The sequence below is a fragment of the Triticum dicoccoides genome, chromosome 1B, assembly GCF_002162155.2.
Source record: "Triticum dicoccoides isolate Atlit2015 ecotype Zavitan chromosome 1B, WEW_v2.0, whole genome shotgun sequence".
Lineage (NCBI taxonomy): Eukaryota > Viridiplantae > Streptophyta > Magnoliopsida > Poales > Poaceae > Triticum > Triticum dicoccoides.
In genome coordinates, this window is record NC_041381.1 from 202,469,844 (window position 1) to 202,479,670 (window position 9,827).

Here is a 9,827-nt window from a genome sequence, read left to right on the forward strand (position 1 = left end):
AAACACAATTTCCACCATCGTAACCTTCTGTATCCGCGAGATCCCATCTTGGAGCCTTCGTCGGCACTTTGCCAGAGGGGGAATCAACCACGGAGGGCTTCTACATCAACATCCTTGCCCCTCCGATGAGTTGTGAGTAGTTTACCACAGACCTACGGGTCCATAGTTATTAGCTAGATGGCTTCTCTCTTTTTTGATCTCAATACAATGTTCTCCCCCTCTCTTGTGGAGATCTATTCGATGTAAACTCTTTTTGCGGTGTGTTTGTCGAGATCGGATGAATTGTGGGTTTATGATCAAGTTTATCTATGAATTATATTTGAATCTTCTCTGAATTCTTTTATGTATGATTGAGTTATCTTTGCAAGTCTCTTCGAATTATCAGTTTGGTTTGGCCTACTAGATTGGTCTTTCTTGCCATGGGAGAAGTGCTTAGCTTTGGGTTCAATCTTGCGGTGTCCTTACCCACTGACAGAAAGGGTTGCAAGGGACGTATTGTATTGTTGCCATCGAGGATAACAAGATGGGGTTTATATCATATAGCTTGAGTTTATCCCTCTACATCATGTCATCTTGCTTAATGTGTTACTCTGTTCTTATGAACTTAATACTCTAGATGCAGGCAGGAGTCGGTCGATGTGTGGAGTAATAGTAGTAGATGCAGGCAGGAGTAGGTCTACTTGTTATGGACGTGATGCCTATATACATGATCATGCCTAAATAATCTCATAACTATGCGCTTTTCTATCAATTGCTCGACAGTAATTTGTTCACCCACCGTAATACTTATGCTATCTTGAGAGAAGCCTCTAGTGAAACCTATGGCCCCCGGGTCTATCTATTATCATATTTGCTTTCAATCTACTTTTATTTGCATCTTTACTTTTTGCATCTATATTATAAAATACAAAACATATATTTATCTTATCATACTATCTTTATTAGATCTCACTTTCGCAAGTGGCCGTGAAGGGATTGACAACCCCTTTATTGCGTTGGTTGCGAGTTCTCAGTTTGTTTGTGTAGGTGCGTGGGACTTTTGAGCAGACTCCTACTAGATTGATACCTTGGTTCTCAAAACTGAGGGAAATACTTACGCTACACTTGCTGCATCACCCTCTCCTCTTCGAGGAAAACCAACGCAAGCTCAAGACGTAGCAATGATCTTCATGCCATCATATACCTCCCGCTCAAACTAAAGGGACTAGCCAGGTACTGGTTGAACAGCCTGCCCGAAAACTCCATTGGCCGTTGGGAGGAATTGGAGGATGCCTTCCTCGACAACTTTCAAGGCACATATGTCCGACCTCCGGATGCCGACGACTTAAGTCACATAGTTCAACAGCCCGGAGAGTCAGCCAGGAAATTCTGGACTAGGTTCTTAACTAAAAGGAACCAGATCGTCGACTGTCTGGATGTTGAAGCCTTAGCAGCCTTTAAACATGGCATCCATGATGAATGGCTTACCCGACACCTTGGCCAAGAAAAGCTAAAGTCCATGGCGGCCCTCCCGGCACTCATGACCCACTTTTGTGCGGGCGAAGATAGTTGGCTAGCCTGTAGCAATAACAATACAGGAAAACCTGGCACTTCTGAAGCCAGAAACAGCAACGGCAAGCCCTGACGCAACAAACACAAGCGTCGAAACAATGGTGACAACACCGAAGACACGACTGTCAATGCCAGAGTCAGCGGCTCTAAGTCCGGTCAGTTAAAGAAGCCATTTAAAAGAAACAATACGGGCCCGTCCAGTTTGGACGGCATACTCGATCGTCCATGTCAAATCCACGGCACTCTTGATAAACGAGCCAATCATACCAACGGAGAATGTTGGGTCTTCAAACTGGCCGGCAAGTTAAATGCCGAGAACAAGGAGAAGGGGTCGCAAAGCGACGACGATGATGAGGAGCCCTGGCCACCGAACACAGGGGACAGAAGAAGTTTCCCCCCAAGTTAAAATTGTAAACATGATATACGCTACCCATATCCCCAAGAGGGAGCGCAAGCGCGCACTCACGGACGTCTATGCGATGGAGCCAGTTGCCCCAAAGTACACCCCATGGTTGTCCTGTTCGATCACCTTCGATTGCAGGGACCATCCGACCAGTATTCGTCATGGCGGTTCAGCCGCACTAGTCCTTGACCCAATCATTGATGGATTCCACCTTACGCGAGTCCTCATGGACGGCGGCAGCAGCCTGAACCTGATCTATCAGGATACAGTGCGCAAAATGGGTATCGATCCCTCGATGATCAAGCCCACAAAAACCACCTTTAAAGGTGTCATACCAAGTGTAGAGGCCTGCTGTACGGGCTCAATCACACTGGAAGTGGTCTTCGGATCCCCGGATAATTTCCGAAGCGAAGAATTGATGTTCGATATCGTCCCCTTCTACAGTGGCTATCAAGCACTACTTGGACGAACCACATTTGCTCGCTTCAATGCGGTGCCGCATTACACTTACCTCAAGCTCAAGATGCCCGGACCACGTGGTGTTATAACAGTCAATGGAAACACGGAACGCTCCCTCCGTACCGAGGAGCACACCGCGGCTCTTGGAGCAGAAGTACAAAGCGGCCTTTTCAGGCATAACCGCAATTCAACAGCCAAGGTCCTGAACACCGTCAAGCGAGTCCGAACTACCCTACAGTAGGCCAGTCCAGCTCGTCCAGAGCTTGACTAGCAATTTGGCCTTCATCCCAGTCCCAACAAGGCGGCGATACTCGTGCTGCGCATACATAACTACGCACTTAAAATACCATGGGCATGGACGGAGGCACAGCTAGGCCGTGGTGCATAATGCGGCTCAACCGCTCCTGGACCCGCATACCTTCACTTTTTCTTCTTCTTTCAGGTTTTTCTCTTTCCGAGCATTTTTCTGATAACCTGATCGTCGGACCTATCAAGGGACGGATACACCAAGAAGGCAAGAAGCTTTGATGTACAAGGGAACCCCCAGGTGGTCTCTGCTAACGATCGCTATACCTGTTTTAAAAACCCGCACGCAGCTCGCCCTTGGTCATGGCATGTCAAATAGCCTTATTTGCTTATCACATTACTTGTACAAGTACGCCTTGACGTATTAATCAAATTACAATGGAAAATAATTTGTGGCTCAATATTTGCAGTGTCAGCTTATTACTTGATTTTTTTCCTTTTCTTTATATATTCTTATCAATTGTGCCCGTACACTCTAGTACGCCTTAATTCGCCAGGGGCTTCATCATACCCCACAATACGGCTATAAAGTCCGGACACTTTTACAGTACAATTCGGCACCCCAAACTTATAGCATTATATGCATCGGCTCCCAATCATGTTTTTGATCAATAGTTGGGTTGCCCGACTCCTGTGCTTATTACCTTACGTTCTGCTATATCGACTAGGGTAGTAAAGGGAGAACTACTACGATTGTGTCCCAGTTCTTCCGGATGAGCACCTCAGTAGAGAAAGCCGAAAACTGACTATCATCATGCGGCGAGAGCCGGTCAGCTATTCGAGAGGTCACAAATCTTTAGCGATTTTTTCCGCATTAAGCGATGAATCGGTTTTTATCCAATTTCTGAACACCAGGGGCTGCGCCTAAATTTTTCTCGTCAAACTCCTATGGCTAAGTGAGAGTAGTAAAGCCGCATAGTCTGATTGCCTGGTTCGTTGCGCTAAACACCTCCATTAAGGACCAAAACCTTGGATAAAGAGTGTTTAGATTTATCCCGAACACCCCCGTACTACCTACGTGGGGGCAGAAGCCGATGACTGGCCAACTCTCAAATTTAACAAAACGGCTGCACAGGAGGTAAAATTTTAAATAACAGACATTATATTACATAACGGATCTGTTTCATAATACAGGACAGGATAACATGAGTGTATTCATGGGAATATGATATCCTTAGCACATTGCTCCGCCACAAGGCGGGATCCCTCCAGGGCACTGTCAAAATACAGTTGGGGTGGCGCGGTCCCTCGGTCATCAGCTTCGTGGTGTCCATCTTCGCCCAATGCATCTTAGCGCGGGCAAAGGCCATTCGCGCGCCTTTGATACAGACTGACCTCTTGATGGCTTCAAGCCGAGGGCAGGCGCTGATAAGCCGCTTCACGAGTCTGAAGTAGCTGCTGGGAATAGCTTCGGCAGACCATAACCGGATTATCAAATCCTTCATGGCTAGTTCGGCCGCCCTATGCAGCTCGACCAGTTGTTTCAGCTGGTCGCTAAAGGGCACTGGATGTTTTGGTCAAGGTATTGTGACCATAACAGCTTCTTTGTAGAGCTCCCCTCTTCGGCTCGATAGAATTCCGCAGCATCTGAAATGCTATGCGGCAGATCCACAAACGCCCCTGGAGAGCTCCAAATCCGTGTAAGTAAAAGGAACCTTTCCTTCACATATCTTCTCTGCATAATGAAAGCCTTACCCACCGTGATCTTCTTGGCCGTCTGGATTTCCTGGAGGGCGCCCTGGGCTTCGGCCCGGGCATCTTGTGCGCTCTGGCAGGCCTTGGCAAGTTCAAACTCTTGCTCCTTAAGGTTGCGCTCCAAGGACTCACACTTCTTGACGGCGTCCTGGAGCTCTTGCTAGACCTCATTGACCCGGGCCTCATGCTTTTCGCGTGCAGCCCGATCCTTGGCCGCCTTGTCCTTGGCCTCGGCCAGTGCCTTCTTGAGAGCCTCTACTTCGGTTGTTACCCCTAATAAATTTCATGGCACTTTAGTCAGCACGAATCATTCATCGTTCCTGAATATATACAAGGATACTACATACCTTGACTGTCCTCCAGCTGCTTCTTCACACGGCCGAGCTCTTCCTTGGCCTGCTCCAGATTCTGCTTCAGTCTGGAGACTTCTGCAGTGTGAGCGATCGCAGCTAGCAGCTACGCCTGCTTGTTCACATAGACATTTTAAATTAGTTTCCTGCGAAAGTTATTTGATCCTTTGTCCGGCTTGTCTTTTCAAACACCAAACCGTGTCTCAGGGGCTACTATCTATACTCTGACAATATTTTTACAGTAGCATTACTCACCTCAAAGCCTGTTAGGAGGCTAGTGTAGGCTTTGGTCAGTCCTCTTTTTGCGGACTAGATCCTCTCAATCACCGTACCCATAAGGGTACGGTGTTCTTCGACAATGGAAGCGCCTCGAAGCGCTTCCAGCAAAGTGTCCAGCACCTCTATATGGACAGAGGTCACCGGTGGGATAGGCACGCTCCCTTCCTTCGAAGAGGGCTGCTCGCCTGATTCCGGTGTCATATGGGTCTCCAGAATTATATTTGGATGAGGGTCGAATTGAATACGGCCCCCATCATCAGTATCCATGGAGGTCTGCTCCCCCATGTGTCCGGCAGCCGAGGCTTCACCCACCGGCGCCTCCCTGGCGGCCTCCGGATTCTCTCTCTGGCCTGGGATCCTTCGGGACAATGCCTCGGCGCCATCCGTGTCCTTGGGAGAGGAGGCTGAGGGAAGGGTCCCGTTGTCCATCGCGGCCGGATCCAACGAGTCCTCCAAAGATAAGGACCGCTTGAGGTTGGACCGAGCTGGACTGCAAATACATAAATTAGCACATTAAAACAATAAATTAAAGAGGTCGAATACATGAACGTGTCCGGATACTTACGATTTGGCTAGGGGCTTCTCCCTGGGTTCCCACTCCCAGCTGCTATCGGTGGCCGCTGCGGAGCTGTCCGGAAGGGAAGCTTTCCCCTTCTTGGGCGCCTCGGCCTCTAGATGTGTGGAGGCTGTCCTCTTATTTCTCCCCCCTGCAGGGGGGAATGGATCTCTTCTTCCTCTTCCTCCTCTTCCTCGTCGTCTTCGGCAGAAGAGTGTGCCTCGGCGTCTTTGGACGTCCAGTCCGATGTGCCCTTACGGCGGAGACCACCTCTGGTCCTCTTGGCCTTCTTCCTGGCCTTCTTCTCCGGCACCTGATAAGGCACAAAACCAGCATCCTCGTTAGAAGCGGGATGTCTAGGCCTTCGCGCAGTGGAGCCGGACAGTTAATCCGCTCCGCCTTCTCTGTCAAGTCCTGAAACAATTGATAGGAAGGCTTAGATGCCTTCCTCGGTTGTGCAAGTAAAGGGCATACCTTGAAAACATGAAAGAACTTACCAGATTAGCAGGGTGAGTTAAGTCATGCCCACTATCCTTGTTCGTGGGCGGTGGTGTCTCATTGGCCTTGAAGAGCACCTTCCAGATGTCTTCGTGCATTGTGCCGAAGAGCTCCAATAGAGTATGGTGCTTGGGCGGATCAAACTCCCATAAATGGCAAGTCCGGCGTTGGCACGGAAGGATCCAGCGAACAAGCATCACCTGGGTCATGTTGACGAGCTTGATTCTCTTGTTTATCATGCTCTGAATGCGCGTCTAGAGAATCGTCGTCTCGTCCGGAGAAGACCAGGTCAGGCCCTTCTCTTGCCAGGAGGTGAGCCGCATCAGGACTCCGGGCCGGAATGCGGGAGCCGCCGCCCAGTTGGTGTCACGCGGCTCGGTGATGTAGAACCACCCCGACTGCCATCCTTTGACAGTCTCCACAAAGGAGCCTTCGGGCCAGGTGGCATTGGGCATTTTGCCCACCATGGCGCCTCCGCATTCTACTTGTTAGCCGCTCACCACCTTCGGCTTCACATTGAAGGTCTTCAGCCATAGGCCGAAGTGAGACGGGATGCGGAGGAAGGCCTCGCACACGACAATAAATGGCGAGATGTTGAGGATAGAGTTGGGGGCCAAGTCATGGAAGTCTAGCCCATAGTAGAAAATGAGTCCGCGAACGAACGGGTGGAGAGGGAATCCTAGCCCACGGACGAAGTGTGTGATGAACACTGCCCTCTCCTGGGGCTCCGGGGTAGGGACGATCTGTCCCTTGGCCGGAAGTCGGTGAGCGATTTCCGTAGCCAAGTACCCGGCCTCCCAGAGCTTCTTGATGTCCTTCTCCTTGACGGAGGAGGCCATCCACTTGCCTCCTGCTCTGGATCCAGACATGGCTGGAGTGCCTTTTTGGATGGAGAAAGCGAGAGCTTGGGCGCTGGAGCTCGAGAATTGATGGGCAGAGGAAGGAGAAGGCGTGGGTGAAAAGGGGGGAATCCTTATCCCTTGATAAAGGCTGTGAATATTATGCGCCTCCCCACTCGCCTTAAAACTCGCCTATTCCCCAAGGGTCATGCAGATGGCACGGTTGGGTTACCCGTGCCCATATTGATGAGAATCCCGTGATAAGAGGACACGATCTCTGCTTTGACAAGACATGCCAATAAAACCGCACCTTGAAATATGGAGCGGCAGGCTAAAGAACGGTTCGAATAATGACCAGGCAGCAGCGTGATGTCACGCTATGAAAAGTTGTCAGCAGATTGGACTCGTGAAATATTATACTTTCTGCGGTTGTGTATGGAACTTGTTTTGCAGAACCGGACATGATTCTTGTGTTCGAGATTTACTTTGAAGTATTCGGAGAAGGAACCCGCCTTACAATGCCAAAGACAATCTGTGCACCGGACTCATTGTCATCGAAGCCTGGTTCAGGGGCTACTGAGGGAGTCCTGGATTAAGGGGTCCTCAGACATCCAGACTATATACATGGATCGGACTATTGGGCTATGAAGATACAAGATAGAAGACTTCTTCCCATGTCCGGATGGGACTCTCCTTTACGTGGAAGGCAAGCTTGGCGATTCGGATATGTAGATTCCTTTCTCTGTAACCGACTTTGTGTAACCCTAGCCCCCTCCGATGTCTATATAAACCGGAGGGTTTAGTCCGTAGAGATAACAACAATCATAATCTCATAGGCTAGGCTTCTAGGATTTAGCCATTACGATCTCGTGGTAGATCAAATCTTGTAATACTCATATTCATGAAGATCAATCAAGCAGGAAGTAGGGTATTACCTCCATCGAGAGGGCCCGAACCTGGGTAAACATTGTATCCCCCGCCTCCTGTTATCATTAGCCTTAGACGCACAGTTCGGGACCCCCTACCCGACATACGCCGGTTTTGACACCGACAAGGAGGAGGCATAAGTCTCTTTTGCACGCCTAGAGCGAGGACCAGTAACCCGCCGAAGATAAACCGGGCTACATTGCCTGGGGCAAGAATGCCAGTTCAACCACGTGTAACGGAACCACCTCATTTGAATAATACTCCGCCTCAGCATGTGCCAACACCATCGGGTCATTATTCCAACCCCTTGGAGAACATGATCGTGGCGGCGACATGATTGGCGGCTCTCCCAGTGGATGGCGACTCTCCAGCGGTGGTTGAAACACGAAGGGCTAGGGAGCTTCTTCAAACAGCATTGGTGCGGCAGGATGCATATTCTTACAGTCGAGACAGGATTCGTTCGACCCCTCGCCCAAGCTGGAGTTATAGTAGACACATGGACTCAATGGCCATTTCAAGCAATGACCAGCGTCGTAACCAGCCGCGTGGGCATGACCCACCGTGTGATGGTGCGCATGGTTTGGCCGATCAGGACAGGATACGTCGTGAAGCTGAGCAGGCAGCTCAGCAGGCGGCTCATCAGCATCTTTCGGTTTATCCGGAGGCATCGGTGGAGCAGGTGTGACCTCTAGAACTGCAGGTGTACCCTGTTTGGTGCCAGCTCTGTGTAATGAGTGTTTGCCCAAGGATTTCAAAGGACCTCGTAAGGTGCCTAACTACACATGTGACTTACCCCCTAAGGCCTGGATTGAGAGTTATGAGATGGCCATGGAACTATTGGAGGTCAGCGATGTCGCGTGTGGAAAATACTTCACCATGATGCTCGATGGGACGGCCCGTACTTGGTTAAAAGGGTTGCCTACCAACTCCATCGGGTCATGGGCTGAGCTAAAAGCCCAGTTTATACAGAACTTTAAAGATACATGCAAACAGCCCATGTCGATTGTAGATTTATCTGATTGCGCCCAAGAGGAGGGGGAGTCAACGACCCATTGGGTGCACCGGGTCGAAGCTATCATACACTCATCTGTAACATCAATGCCTGCATTACAGTTCTGATGTTGGAGAAAAATTGCCGTTTTTGCCTCTTAAGCAGAAGCTGGGGCGGCTCAAGCGCGATTGCAATGATATGGGGCAGCTAATGGCGGCTCTAATTAAATATGCCAACTCTGATGGTACCAAGGACCCTGAGTCTAATGATGACAAGCCGGGAGAGGGAAAGAAGAGTGGCAACGCCAAGGGACCGCAGCATAACCCGGCGAATCAGGAAGGCAACGGTAAGAGCAAGGCTGATGGTAACTTAGAGTTTGTGGCTAACACCAATACATAGAACAAGAATCAGCGTCGTAAGGGGAGGCCGCCTCCTTGGACCGGTGGGTCAAGTCCCAATCTTGAGCAATTGCTGAATGAGCCCTGTCCAAAGCATGGCACGAATGAGAAGCTAGCTACTCACCTTTGGAAAGATTGTTCAATTATGAGGGCCTTCAAAAATTCTAATTTGTTCCACAACAACCATGGGTCAGGCGGCGGCTCAGGTTCCGGTGGCGGCGGTTCTCATGGCCCGGGTTACGGAGGTGGCGGTTCTAATTCTAGCTTCCAGGGTCACCAACACCATCAAGGTAGTCAGGGTGGTAATAATCAAGGTAATCAGGGTGGCTACAATCAACAATCATGTCAAGCGAGTCAGCAGCAGCAGTCTGGATATCAAAGTCATCCAAAGCAGTTGAATAGCGGGCAGTACCACGTCTTCACCACAAGCTTATGCAAACGGGACCAGAAGCTCCATTAGAGGGTTGTAAACGCCATTGAGCTGGCAGTTCCCCACTACTTGCGATGGTCTGAGCAACTCATTGTGTGGAGCCGAGAGGATCACCCGCCCCGGGTTGATAATCCGGGTCACTTGG